This window comes from Pan paniscus, chromosome 5 (assembly GCF_029289425.2).
Source record: "Pan paniscus chromosome 5, NHGRI_mPanPan1-v2.0_pri, whole genome shotgun sequence".
In the NCBI taxonomy this organism is placed as follows: domain Eukaryota; kingdom Metazoa; phylum Chordata; class Mammalia; order Primates; family Hominidae; genus Pan; species Pan paniscus.
In genome coordinates, this window is record NC_073254.2 from 57,976,695 (window position 1) to 57,990,817 (window position 14,123).

A 14,123-nucleotide genomic window follows, 5' to 3' on the forward strand; every position below is an offset into this window, starting at 1 on the left:
CTGTGATGAGCAAGAAAACATCCCAGACCTCTGGAGTTTGCTTTGTAGTGGGGAGATGATCAATAAACAATAAATATTTAATATAATGTCAGATAATGATAAGTACTATGAATGAAAACATTAAAGCAGGGTAAAGGAGAATAGGGATGCTGATTTAGATTGAGTGGCCAAGGAAGGCTTCTCTAAAGTGATGACACTTGAGCAAAGACACAAATGAGAGTCAATATTTGGAGGAAGAACATTCCAGGTATGGGGAATAGCAAATTTAGAGACCCTGAGGCAGAAATATGCTTAATGCATTGGAGGAAAACATGCCATTTATTCATTAGGCAATTATTGTGTGCCAAGCACCTGCTAGGGAGTATGAAGATGCAATCAAACATAGTTTTTGCCCTGAAGAAGCAGCAGGGCAAAAGTGATATAACATGTAAATAAATAATTACACTGCACGGGACAGCTACAATAAAACTATGTACAAGTTGCTAGTGATGCCCAGCAAAAGGAGCACTAAAGGGAAGTCTTTCTGGAGGAGGTGACATTTTAGCTGATGGTTTGAAGGAATAGGAGGAATTGATGATGCAAAGGAGGAGGAGAGAGATTAGACATCTTAAGGCCCGATGTCCTGAAAACAAAGGACAATTTGGGAACCTGAAGTCCCCAGGAGAGGCAAACAATGAGGCTGATGAAGGTGGAAGAGGCTGGATCATGCGGATCTTTGAATGCCAAACTGAAAAGCTGGTTTTATTCTCTGGATGACGGGGAACCAGTAAAACGATTCTCTCTCCCACTGTATCTTTGAGATGTGTTCCCCTATTCTTTTTTTTTTCTTTTCTTTCTTTCAGTACTGGAGTCTTTCCCCGCTTCCCGCTATTGCCCTGCTCCTGACACCTCCTTCCTTCTGTGGCCAGTCCTCCAATCCCTGCTTTCAGGAGAGCCCCATTTTTCGTCATCACCTACCTAGTGTCCCACCTCCCCAACCCGAGGCCCCGCCCCCATGGCCCCGCCTCAGATGACGCGACACGCCAAGTGCGTGGGGATTCCCGCGGCCCTGGCCACTACCCGGCCTGCCCCGCGGCAAGATGGCGGCCTGAACGCAGCTGGCGGCGGCGGAAAGTTTGTTGTGGGGTTGGAGTAGTCGGGCGGGGAAGCCAGAGTTGGGGGGGATTGCGGGGGGCCCTAGCCTGTAGTAGGGGCGAAGGGGGTACTGGCTCCAGGGTTGAAAAGAGGAGATGGAATGGAGTAAGGTCCGAGGCGGAGAGGAAAAAAAGGAGCTGGGGCGGACCGGGGCCCTAGGGTCCAGTGGCAGCCCTAGGGGAGGGGGATTTGGGGGCGGGGCAGCCAGAAGTAGGTGTTGTGCAGGCCCTGGAGAAGCAGAGTCACAAGTTGGAGGAAAATTTCTTAGCCACGAATAAAGAAGCCTGGAGCGTGGGATAGAGGCCCGACTGTATCTGGCCGGCCAGTGGGGAAAGGGATCTTTCTAGTAGAGTGGGATAGTGAGGAAGAGAGATCTGGAGGATGCCGGGCAGATCTGCTAAGGAGGGAACTAAAGCCAGTCAAATGACCCTCTTCTAGGCTTAGATCAGCCTTTCCACAGCTGTAGCAGCATCTGCCCCAATTTCAGCTGAAGATTCAGGTGCCCCAGGGACTGGAAGAAATTACAGTGCCTACTTGGAAAGAAGAAGAGATAGCGACTTGCCCCAGTCCAACCCCAGAGCGGGTAAGGTGGCTTCCAGTGACAGGTTTCTGGCTGGCATGCTCCCTGGGAGGAGGATGCATGGGCTTAGAGTGATGCCAAGAAACATTTGGTCTGAGAAGGGCTCACTTTTATAGAGTTCGTCCTTTGTCTGAGGTCCTTAAGTTAGTGTTTGGCGTAGATTGCAGGCTGACTTTTGAGAGCTGGTGTAGAATTAAGCCTTGTGTGCCTTCACCTATGCAAGTAAACCTGGACAGAGGCCTAGAGACCAGGCCGAAGGATGTTAACACATCCCTGTCACAGGCAGTTTCCTACATGCTCATTGTTTCTGCTTCAATATCCCCATCACTTCTTCACTTTGGCGTCCTGCCTGGAAGTGGAGATTTGTGGGTGACAGATGGTGGGGAGTCACGAGAAAACAAATTCTGATCGTGTTCACTGACCATTTAGGTACCTGCTGTCACCGACTCCTGAATTCATTCTCGCTGCGTGTCTACTTTTGCTTTTTTGGTAAGAAGGGCTCATTAGTGTTCCTCTGGGGATGTGGATTTTGGTGGGGGTATCAGAGGTGAGGGAAAGGCAGGTTGGGATTAGAGAGAAAAAATGTAGATCAGTTTCTGGTAAGAGATCAAGTGGACTGATGTAAAGCTCTGGGAATGTTTAGCACCGCACTGCCTATCCTTGAGACCCCTAATATTTGAGAGCTACTTTACAGCTGGACAAGTGTGGTGATGCAAAGAAAGGATCATGGAACTTGCTCTTTTCTTTTCTGGTAGTTTTTTTCTCTCCTTTTTAATCTTCCCATCAAACCACTTTTGAAAAATATCAGTCTCACTAGCCAAACTAAGCATGGCCTGAGAGGTAGTGGATTTGGTGTTGGAGAGAAAGGAAAGGGACTGGAGCCAGAGAACACAGTGAATGTGGCCTTCACTTCCTTTGGTGAGTGTTTTGCCCTAGCCAGAGTTGGGACTAGCCTTCTTATTGAAGCCTGCTTCAGGATCAGCATCGCTTCATGGTGGACTAGGATGGTTTGATCTAGAACTCTTCATTTACTGTCTGCTCTCTACCTGTCCCCCCAATCAAAGGCTTACTCCAAACAGAACAACCCAAGTCACTGTTACTAGGTCAGCTTCAGTACCTTTAGGTATTTGAAGAACTGATGATATGTAGCTGTGACTCTGTTTCTGAAGGTTGAGAACCTCCTTTTTCTGAGGACAATTCGTGCCCCCTTTCAAATTGTAATTGTAATCACCCAAGGGTAGTGTGGTGAACACACATAACAGTTAATAGCACTGACTCTGAGCCCGGCCTAGTGGCACATACCTGTAGTCCCAGCTACTTGGGATACTGAGATGGGAGGAGCACTTGAGGCCAGGAGTTTGAGGCTGCAGTGCACTATGATGGCACCTGTGAATACCCATTGTACTCCAGCCTGGGCAGCGTAGGAGATGCAGTCTCCAAGAAACAACAAAAAAAGCACTGGCAGGGTGCAGTGGCTCACTCCTGTAATTCTAGCATTTTGGGAGGCCGAGGCAGGCGGATCACGAGGTCAAGAGATCGAGACCATCCTGGCCGACAAGGTGAAACCCCATCTCTACTAAAAATACAAAAATCGGCTGGGCGTGGTGGCACGCGCCTGTAGTCCCAGCTACTCAGGAGGCTGAGGCAGGAGAATTGCTTGAACCTGGGTGGTGGAGGTTGCAGTGAGCTGAGATTGCACCACTGCACTCCAGCCAGGTGACAGAGCAAGACTCCATCCATCTCAAAAAAAGAAAAAAGCGTCTCCAAAAAAAAAAAAGTTTGTTTGACTTTGCCATTTGTAGCTCTGTGACCTTTATTAATGGCATAGCTTTGTATGCCTCAGTTTTCTTATCAATCAAATGTGGGTAGTAAGAGTATCTATCGCATAGGGTTGTTGTGAAGGTAAATTAGTTAATACATTAATATGCTTACTCAGTGCCTGACAGTAAGTTTTAGTTATACTAGTCAGATCTCAGCACTAATTTCTGTTTCATGGTTGAACCTGCTGTCTCTTTATATAGATAGCATCTGCATTGGTTTGGGCTGCTAGCCTGATGTTAAAGAGATGAAGCAGAGCTTTTGGATAATACAGATTTTTTTGTCGTGAGAATATCCTCATTAGGCTATTTAAGGCAATGTTAAAATGCCAGTGATTTCCTGTTTGAAGCTGTGAGGCTATACAATTATCTTTGCAGTTGAGTAATGATGATGATAATAACAATAATGGTGCTTATTGAGCACATTCTGTGCGTAGGACTGTTGTAAGGACTTTTCATATATTAACTAATTTAATTTTTGACTTTTTTTTTTGAGACAAAGTCTCGTTCTTGTCGCCCAGGCCGGAGTGCAATGGTGCTCTCCTCACTGCAACTGCCGCCTCCCAGGTTGAAGTGATTCTCCTGCCTCAGCCTCCCAGGTAGCTGGGATTACAGGTGCCCACAACCATGCCTGGCTAATTTTTGTATTTTTAGTAGAAACGGGGGTTTCACCGCATTGGTCATGCTGGTGTCGAACTCCTGACCTCAGGTGATCTGCCTACTTCTGCCTCCCAAAGTGCTAGGATTACAGGTGTGAGCCACCGTGCCCGGCCAATTAATTTAATTTTCATAATCATATGAAGTAGATAACTTATTATCCCTGTCTTACAGATGAGAAAATGGAGGCAGAGTGGTTAAGTAATTTGCTTAAGATCACCCAGCTAGTAAGTGACAGAGCTGGGATTTGAACCTAGGCATTCTAGCTTCAGCAGTTGAGCTTTTTTTTTTCTTTAGGTTGGTATCAAGTTAACTTAAATATGCGTAGTGGCAATTTGTATTTCTCGTTTGTTTGACTATATCCTGGTTCATGTTTGTTTGTCAAGATGGTTAAATGTATATCCATATTGTAGTAGAAATTTTTTTGATTATTTAAAAAAATGTTTAGGGGCTGAGTTTTTCATCACAACCCTCTCCTTCCTCTCAGAAATAGTAACTGGTGCATGGGCTGTGGTGAGGGAGCCTGCTGTGCCATGTCAGTCAAATCTGGGCTGTCTTCATGATTCAACTTGGTGATGTGTTGCAACCTTGGGCCTGGGTTGAATGGGCAGACTGACATTAGAATCTACACTGAGCACACCTTAAAGGGGTGTGTGTGTGTTTAATGTAGATGTACGTATAAGGCTCATTTCTGACTTTGATTACTGACATGAGCAGTTGATTAGCCATAGTAAATATTAAATTCATAGTCTGGATATAATTTAAAAAAAATAGCAAGACATCACCCCCCCCCAAAAAAAACTTAACAGTCAATGTCTTTCCTGAATAAAATTAATAAAATTTGAAACAATAAATAATAAAAATAGGAAGTAGCAAACTACACAGAAAAAAAAAAAAAAAGAAGTGGCATTTTAAATAGCTCCGTCCCCTCAGCTGAATGGGAAAATGGAAAACAAATGTGCTGCTGAAGCCTATGTTGTTTGAAGAAGGCCCTGGCAGCAGTGCTCAGTCTCTCCCTTTAGCCAGGCAGGAGGCCCAGTGTAGCCTTGAGGTAGAGGTGTGCCCAAGGTTTGATTGACTGGCTTTCCTTTGCCCTGTATTTAAGACTCACTCTCCTCCTCCTTCTGAGTCATGTCCTGTCTATTTAACACACCCTCAGGGCCCTTCTTTTTCTTCAACAAATGACTCTCTACCCTGCCATTGAAGTAGGCATGTGTCTGCCATCTAATTAGATTTCAGGGGAATTGTGGGCTCAGGACTTTGGGCTTTCCCTGGGAACTCTGCACTGGCCCTCTGATGACCTTTCCTATTTGTTTGGCACATGTGATTTTGAGAAGCAGATGGTATCTGTCAGACGTATCGCTCCCCACTTCATGAACTTGGGAGCCATATATCTTAGGATAGTGTATTTTATCTTGCATTGCGCGGCAGTCAGCGTGCTGAAACGTGTTATCTCTAAAGAGTATACCTTTGTACTTTGGTAGAAGTCCTCAAATTTTCTGGATTCGGGTCACATTTTAGTAAACTATGGAGTTGCAAGGTGAAGGATGATGGATTTTGAGCTGATTCTTCCCCTTTATTGTTTTCTTTGTTGTATAAATCAATTCTCAGGGTGCCCCTTATTCAGATATTTATGAAGCCAATCCCTTCACTTCCTTCTCACCACCATATTTTGAATGCCAACGACCTCTGGGTGAAGGAACCTTCATTTCTCACCTGGATTCAGGCTCTTAAATAGCTCTCCAAACTGACCTCATTCTGGCCTCTAGATCTTTGCATACACTGGTGCTACTCCTTTGCCTACCTTTTTGTCCTTCAGGTCTCAGTTTAAATGTCACCCCTGCCCCCTTGAGTGCCTTTCTTCTGTGCTTCTGTCCGATACTTATGCTGTGTCATAATTGCCTGTTTACTTGTCTGATTCTCATAAGACTAAGTGCCCTGAAAACAGAGACTATGTCTTATTCACTACTGTGTTTGTAGCATTTAGGACAGTGCTGGGCCTTAATAGGTGCTTTATGATGCCGTGGTGCATGTAGAATGAATAAAATGTGGTGAGCAGTCTCTTCTCACACCAGTCTATCTTCCATGGTGCTGTCAAAATTATTTGCCTATAAAATAGTCTTCCTGGCTGGGCGTGGTGGCTCACGCCTGTAATCCCAGCACTTTGGGAGGCTGAGGTAGGCGAATCACGAGGTCAGGAGTTCGAGACCAGCCTGATGAACATGATGAAACCCTGTCTCTACTAAAAATACAAAAATTAGCTGGGCGTGGTGGTGCGTACCTGCAATCCCAGCTACTCAGGAGGTTGAGGCAGGAGAATCACTTGAACCCAGGAGGTGGAGGTTTCAGTGAACCAAGATCGTGCCATTGCACTCCAGACTGGGCAACAGAGCAAGACTCCATCTCAAAAAAAAAAAAAGTCTTCCCTTAGAAATGCCATGGGTTCTTCCTTACTTAAGTTAAAGCCCACACTGTCTGGCTTGGCATGCCAAAAGGCTCCTTATACTGGGGTCCAGACCCAGACCATTAGCCTGAGTTGCTGCTACTCCACCCCATCTGTCCTGTGCTTCATTGCTCCCAAATTTCTCACTGCTCCCAAACCTGTCATGGGCATCCATTTAGTTTCATCTTCTTTGCCCGTGTACTTCACTCAGTCCATAATGCTCACCTCTGCCTCTGAAACTGCCCATCCCCTAAGACCCAGCTCCTTTGTCACCTCCAGTGAGAAGCCTCCGCTGCTTTTCTTTCCTCCTCTTGGTCCTCTGTAGCACTTTCTTTGAACCTCTGTTTTGGCACTTACCATGTTGTTTGGTGAGGGCTCTCTTTACTTGTCTGTTTCTTTCACTGGGCTGATCTCCTGTAGACAAGGGACTTTGCAGAACATGTGGTGGAGAGGAGTCGGTGGGAATGGTAATGAATAGTGTGAAAGAATCTGATTGTGGAGCTAGACAGACCTGGTTTAAATCCTAATTCTGCCACTCACCACCTGTGCAACTTTGGGCAAGTTCCTTAACCAGTAGGATTCTTGGTCTCATCTTGGTCTCTAAAATGAGGTTGGCTGGGTGTAGTAGCTCACTCCTGAAATCCCAGCACTTTGGAAGGCTGAGGCAGGAGGATCACTTGAGGCCAAGAGTTTGAAGCCAGACTGACTGGGCAACATAATGAGACTTTGTCTCTACAAAAGACATTCAAAACTTAGCTGGGTATGGTGGCTTGTGCCTGTGGTCCTAACCCTCAGGAGGAGACTGAGGTGGGAGGATCACTTGAACCCAGGAGTTTGAGGCTGCAGTGAGCTATGATTGCACCACTGCACTCCAGAATGGGTGACAGAGCCAGACCCAATCTCTAAAAAAATTAAAAACAAAAAAATAACTAAAATATGGGTGACATCTTTTTTGCAGGAGTAATGAGTTCATAGCATGTAGCATGGTGCCTGGCATATAAAAGACACTTAGGGCTGGGCGCGGTGGCTCACGCCTGTCAATCCCAGCACTTTGGGAGGCTGAGGTGGGTGGATCACCTGAGGTCAGGAGTTCGAGACCAGCCTGGCCAACATGGTAAAGCCCTGTCTCTACTAAAAATACAAAAATTAGCCGGGCATGGTGGCAGGCACCTGTAATCCCAGCTACTCGGGAGGCTGAGGCAGGAGAATCGCTTGAACCCGGGAGGTGGAGGTTACAGTGAGCTGAGATCATGCCACTGCACTCCATCCTGGGGCACAAGAGCGAGACTTCATCTCAAAAATATATATAAATAAATAAAGGACACTTGGTAAATATTTGTTGAATGAATAAATTTCCCATTTTGGAGCTCTGCAAATAGGAAGAGGCTTTGTTCTATTAAATCTAAAATAAGCCTTTTGATTTCTGCCTGGTAGCCAGGAGCATTTTGAGGTGGGAGTAAAACTGAGTCTCCTTTCTTGTGAGGAAGCAGTAAAAAAGGTGAGATTAGGAGCATCATCAATGAGCAGCCTGTGCAGAGATTGTTGGTGTTTCTCCCCATCTCTTGTTTGTTTGTTTGTTTGTTTGTTTTTCCCAAGACGGAGTCTTGCTCTGTCATCCAGGCTGCAGTGCAGTGGCACGATCTCAGCTCACTGCAACCTCCACCTCCCGGGTTCAGGCAATTCTCCTGCCTCGGCCCACTGAGTAGCTGGGATTACAGGTGCCTGCCACTGTGCCTGGCTAATTTTTTTGTATTTTTAGTGGAGGCAGGGTTTTACCAAGTTGGCCAGGCTGGTCTTGAACTCCTGGCCTCAGGTGATCCACCCACCTGGGCCTCCCAAAGTGCCAGGATTACAGGCGTGAGCCACCACGCCCAGCCTCCCCATCTGTTGTTTTGTGATGACTCCTTTGATGATCGTGATATGCTGGCCTTCTCCAGTTCTGGTGAGGTTGGTGGTGGTGGATTCGTAATGTAATTAAGGCTGGGGATAGACAGAAAGCTGTTCACAGTGGATGACTGGATGGAGAGTTTTCAATATCCATGTTTCCTCATATTTTATGGATTGAAAAATGGGTGAAACTGATGGAACACATCCAGGCATTGAGGAAGCCAGACTTCTTGGCCCCACTATTCTTAGGGCTTTAATGGTCTTCCTGTGCCACAGAACAGGCTTAACTTGGATGCTTCCCACAAATGGGGCTGATAGCTGCATCATGATCCGTTCTTTGCTTTTTTGTTTCTAGTGTAGTTGATGGGGGTAGTCCTTAGAGCCCCAATTCCTAACAAACACCAAATGAATTTATTTCCAGAATTAAGTGTATAATGCCAGGGATACTCCAGTGCGAGTTTACAATCAGATGAGGAAGATATGTCTGAGTTCTCTGGATGGCAGCCTTGTCTGGTCCTTAAACCCTTGTCCCAGCTAGGTACCTCTCCTCTGTGCTCTCAAAGCACTCAACCACACTGTACTGGAAGTGACTGTTAACCTGTCTCTCTCCCACTAGGAGTAAGATCTTCTGTCTCTGAAGCTTCTTAGGGGCAAGCTTTTTACTGAAGGCCAAGCATTTAGGCACTATAGAGTAAGTGCTGAGCAATGTTGGTTACTGTGTGACCCAACTCAGTCCTTCCTCGGTGGGATTAAAGAAGATGGAATCTATCTGGCAAAACCTGTTGCACCCTTAGGAAGGAAGGTCCTGCATAAACAAAAGGTGATAGTGTTAACAATAGCATTACTAATTATTTTCCAGGATTGCATTCATGTGGTTAAATCATCTTCCAGGTGCTTGGCTTCAGCTGTCTCCCTTTTAGCCTTTTTATGTTTTTTTTTTTTTTTCTTTTTTTGAGACAGAGTCTTGCTCTGTTGCTCAGGGTGGAGTGCAGTGGCGCGATCTTGGCTCACTGCAACCTCCGCCTCCTGGGTTCAAGCAATGCTCAGCCTCCCGAGTAGCTGGGACTACAGGCATGTGCCATAACGCGCAGCTAACTTTTGTATTTTTAGTAGAGACGGGGTTTCGCCATTTTGGCCAGGCTAGTCTGGAACTCCTGACCTCAGGTGATCTGCCCACCTCGGCCTCCCAAAGTGCAGGGATTACAGACGTGAACCACCATGCTCGGCCAGACGGTTTATGTTCTAATAACACATCCCTAAGCAATCAGAAAGGGGGTTAAAGGAGGAGGTGAGTACATACCAGTAGCTTTCCAGTAGCTTTTTTTTTTTTTTTTTTTTTTTGAGATGGAGTCTTGCTCTGTCGCCCAGTTGGGAGTGCAGCGGCGCGATCCGTGCTCACTACAACCTCTGCCTGCTGGGTTTAAGCAATTCTCCTGTCCCAGCCTCCCGAGTAGCTGGGACTACAGGTGACTGCCACCATGCCCGGCTAATTTTTGTGTTTTTAGTAGAGATGGAGTTTCACCTTGTTGGTCAGGCTGGTCTCGAACTCCTGACCTCAGGTGATCCACTGGCCTCAGCCTCCCAAAGTGCTGGGATTACAGGTGTTAGCCACCACGCCCGGCTCCAGTAGCTTTTTTTTTTTTTTTTGCCTAATTAGCATCCCTAGAAAGGTCTTTGGCTGCTGGCTGCTCCTTTGTAATTCTTTATGCTGCTCTTTCTATTGCCCACTGTAACCTGCTTGCTTTTCTGGTCCTACCTCTAGTCCCATCTAGGCGTACTCAGTGCTCTCAGCCAGAGCTTAATACAACCTTGTTAATGCCCAGATAAATCAAAAGGATGAAACCAATAGCTAAAAATGGACTGAAGGAGTTTTCCCTGGGTTCTCTCCCTTGTCCCTGGGTGTGAGAATGTGCATTGCGTTGTGGCATATCTTTGCAGATGGCAACTTGTGGGAAGTAATAAACTGCGTTTTATGTTAAGCAGAGAGGGGGTTGAGTGAGCCAGCCAGACTGGATTGTGTTGGATATCTTAGGCTTCAAGGGGACTAAGTCTCCTTGACTGGTCCTGAGTAGAAGGGTGGGACCTCTTCTTTGTTAGTTACTATCTTGTGCCAATTGTGTGCTAGGTGACATTTAGAATTTATAAAGGACATGGCCCCTCTTTGTGAGAAGCTTCTGTGCTGTGGTGGGGAACTCAATACCATCCCTTGAGAGGAGGATCCGCCTACGGAGAAGCCATCCTAGACCCCAAAACCCTGGACTTCTACTCAGCTAACCAATAGGATAAAACTCTGCTTATCATTTTGGGTACCAAGCGGTGGTTGGCCTCTTTATACCTTCACAGGTAGCCCAAGTAGGGAATTGAATCTCAGAAGTCTTTGAGGGTCTTGATATTAGGGCAGAATTGTCCTGGTTTTCCTGTGGCTTCCTGGAAAAGAGCTTTCCAGGCTTTGCACTGGTATTGGAGACAGGGGAACTGGGTTATGTCCCACTTCTGCTTGTGGTCTTGGGCAAATCACTTGTGCTTTCTGACCCTCACAATGGGAGAGCTCCCTATTCTTTGTGCCTCACTGGACCGTAAGCATCAAAGGAAATATCATGGAAGGGAAAGAGCTTCTGGAATGGTAAAGCACAGTGTAGATGCAGGGTTTTTGTCTGTTTGCCTAGGAACTGTTGGTTTCACCATAAACATACGTCCCTTGTATAAAATGCTAACCATACAGAAAAGTATACAAAATAAAAAGTAAGAAGATCCTCCCTTTCTTCTCCCATTGTTCCTGCCTAACTTGTTTCCCCAAAGATACGGAACCACTGTTCGCCATTTATCTTGTACCCTTCTAGTAGTTTTGTTTTTTTTTTTTTTGAGATGGAGTTTCGCTCTTGTCACCCAGGCTGGAGTGCAATGGTGCCATCTCGGCTCACTGCAACCTCCACCTCCCAGGTTCAAGCGATTCTCCTGCCTCAGCCTCCCGAGTAGCTGGGATTATAGGCGCCAGCCAACACGCCCAGCTAATTTTTTGTATTTTTAGTAGAGACGGGGGTTTCACCATGTTGGCCAGGCTGGTCTTGAACTCCTGACCTCAGGTGATCCGCCTGCCTCGGCTTCCCAAAGTGCTGGGATTACAGGCATGAGCCACTGCACCTGGCCTCTAATAGTTTTTTTATACATCTAGACATTCCTCACCAAAACTCAATATTAATACAGACTCTTCTTCAGCTTTCTCTGTTCACTTAACAAGTGACCAAGGAGTGGAATGGTCCCCGTTGGAGCCGCTGAGGAGCCTGGTTACAGCCTCCTTCCCAGTCGAGTGAGTTCCTCTGTGGCTGGCTCCCTGGGAGGGATGGAGAAGTTTTACTAGAGGGTCTCGCCACAGCAGGCACCCTGGCTGTCTCTGAGGGACATTTTTTTATTCTGAGATGAAATTGGCAGGAGTGTCCTTGAGTGGGAATCAGGATGGATATAACAGCGATGTGGGCATTGGCACTCCCATCTCACCTGTGTCTCTCCCCTTCACTCATTTCATTTTTGCCTTGGAAAAGAGAAAAATTATCTGATTTCTCAAATCCTATATTCGTGCAGTGAGAGTCCCTGATTTCTGAAAAATTAGCCATGTCACTTGCTGCTCTTTTAAAAGCACACCAGACCCAGTTGGTGTTTTTGTTTTCTTGTGGGTGAGGATTCTGAAGGTCACCTGTCAGTGGCTGTGCTCAGACTAGAGCAGGGGTCAGGGCCTGTTGGAAGAGTTGTTGTCTTTTTTTTCTAGACAGTTGTCTCATCTTCATAGTCAGGCCTTGGCCTATTTGAGCTCTTGGGCTGTAGTCAGAGCAACATGGGGAGCCCAGTGTGTAGGCAATTATTGGAAGTGTTTCCTGTCTGCGTGAATCTTGATCCTAGGCTTGGGAAAAGGCCAGGCCCACCTCTGTGGCCAGGGTGGTGACTCTTCCCTTTTTGCCCTGTGTCATCAGAGAGCCTGCAGGGCTTCCTAGAACAGGAGAGAGGACCCCTCTCTTGTCTTTTCCCTGCCAACATCTTACCCTCTGCTAAGCATCAGTGGGTGTGGATATATGTGTTGCAGTCCTGTCCTCCTGCCCACAAGGGGACACATCTTGTGGGGTCTCTGGAATGCCACTGCTTTTGCCTCATTTGCCTTGCAGTCTGTGAGCTAGAGGTGTCACTTCCCCCAGGGTGGTCTGGAGGCTTCATGGAAGAGTTGTTTCTGCCGTTGATGGGAGAGCTTCTTGCTCGGTTGCTCGTGTTGCTTGTTCTGAGAGGGGAGAATAGTCCCTGTTGCTCCTCTGGGGCTGGTTCGCTGGGAAGTGCCACCCCTGGCCAGGTGGCAGTGTGCAGCCCGTGCTGTTGACTGGCCCAGCTGTAGGCCAGGCACACACTGCCCCATTGTACTGTGCTTTCCGACGCAGCCCTTGTCATAGCCTCTAATCCTTGGGCTGCTTCTCTCCCAGCCCCTCAGAGCCTGTGGGAGGTGGTGGGATGGACTCTGCTGGCACCGGTGCGGGATGGGTTGCAGCTGCAGCTGTGGGTGGCTTTGTTCTTACAGCCTAGCTTTCAGAGTCCTGGTGCAGCCTGGCAGCAGTGTTTGGGGAACAGGCGAGATAGAGGAGCTGAGCCCCTTCTCCAACAGCCGTCCTCTCTTTCTGTTGACCAACCAGAGAGGCTTTTTGCCTGAGGTCAGCAAGCTGGCCTCCCTGGTTGGCAGGGGGAGTGCTTGGCTTCCATCTGGCATGGTTTCCGGATGGGAGAAAGCCCCTGAGGGTCTGGTGGTAAGTCTGCGACGCTTCCCATCAGGAGAGTGCAGTGTGCAGTGTGTCCCCTTGGGCATCCTGCAGCTTGCCATTCCTCTGCTTTCTCTCTGCAGCTCCGGAGTTGGGCTGCTCACAAACCAAGCTGTCTGTTTATATGGAGTGCCTGGAGGGCGTCTGCCATGAGTGTGTCGCTAACCGCACTAACCAGGAGAGCTGGCTGGTTGGGGAGAAGACACTAACCCTGTGAGTCTGACCTCAGCCAGCTAACCTGCCCTGGGGTGCCACCAGCAGGGCCTCTGTCCTCCATCCCTCCCCGCAGCCTGGCTGCCTCCCTCCTTAGCTTATATCACGCCATCTCCTCTGCTCTCTTGTTCTTACTACCGCGTCCCTCTATTTTCCCAGTCTCCCTTTGCTGTGGGTGGGGATGTGCCCCCTTCACGGCCACCTGCCCATCACCAGCCTGCTGCTGGGCTCCACTGACCACCCCCCACCATCACCCTTCCCCGAGTCAGCAGCGTGCTCTTCACTTCTCCCTTCATACAGAATTGGTTCGAGTTTCTGTTGAATCTGTGCTTTTAGCACAGAGTTTGAGAAGATCTCTCAATTACCATGCTGCTGCTGCTTCTCATGCCTCAGAGACAGATGAACTAGAGTGGGAAGGGACTTTTCTCCTAGACCAGATCATTTCCTCCCTTTATCAAGAAGGGAAGGTTGGATAGTGTCCCTGTTACTCTCACCCTAGGATAAGAAGTTAGGATCAGCTGCAAGGTTCTCTTTAGGATTGGGGAGGTAGAGGAAAACCTTGGCCTGGTTCTGGGGAATTCCCTGGGCAGAAGAGTGAAGCT

At 47.5% G+C, this 14,123-nt stretch overlaps 1 protein-coding gene across 35 annotated transcripts in view; it reads left to right on the plus strand.

Moving 5' to 3' along the window:
* Positions 1–567: 567 nt before the first annotated feature.
* Positions 568–14,123, plus strand: part of TJAP1 (tight junction associated protein 1) — a 29,493-nt gene continuing 15,937 nt past the window's right edge. For 2 of the 35 annotated variants that reach the window (XM_055113631.2, XM_055113632.2), the window contains exons 1-4: positions 569–1,113; positions 1,573–1,717; positions 2,144–2,203; positions 13,392–13,521. The gene's annotated coding sequence lies outside the window, so the exon portion shown is untranslated. Of the gene's footprint in view, positions 1,114–1,347; positions 1,718–2,143; positions 2,204–13,083; positions 13,297–13,391; positions 13,522–14,123 lie in introns of those variants that run through there. The other 33 variants (XM_055113638.2, XM_063604916.1, XM_034962147.3 and 30 more) reach the window with 20 other exon arrangements.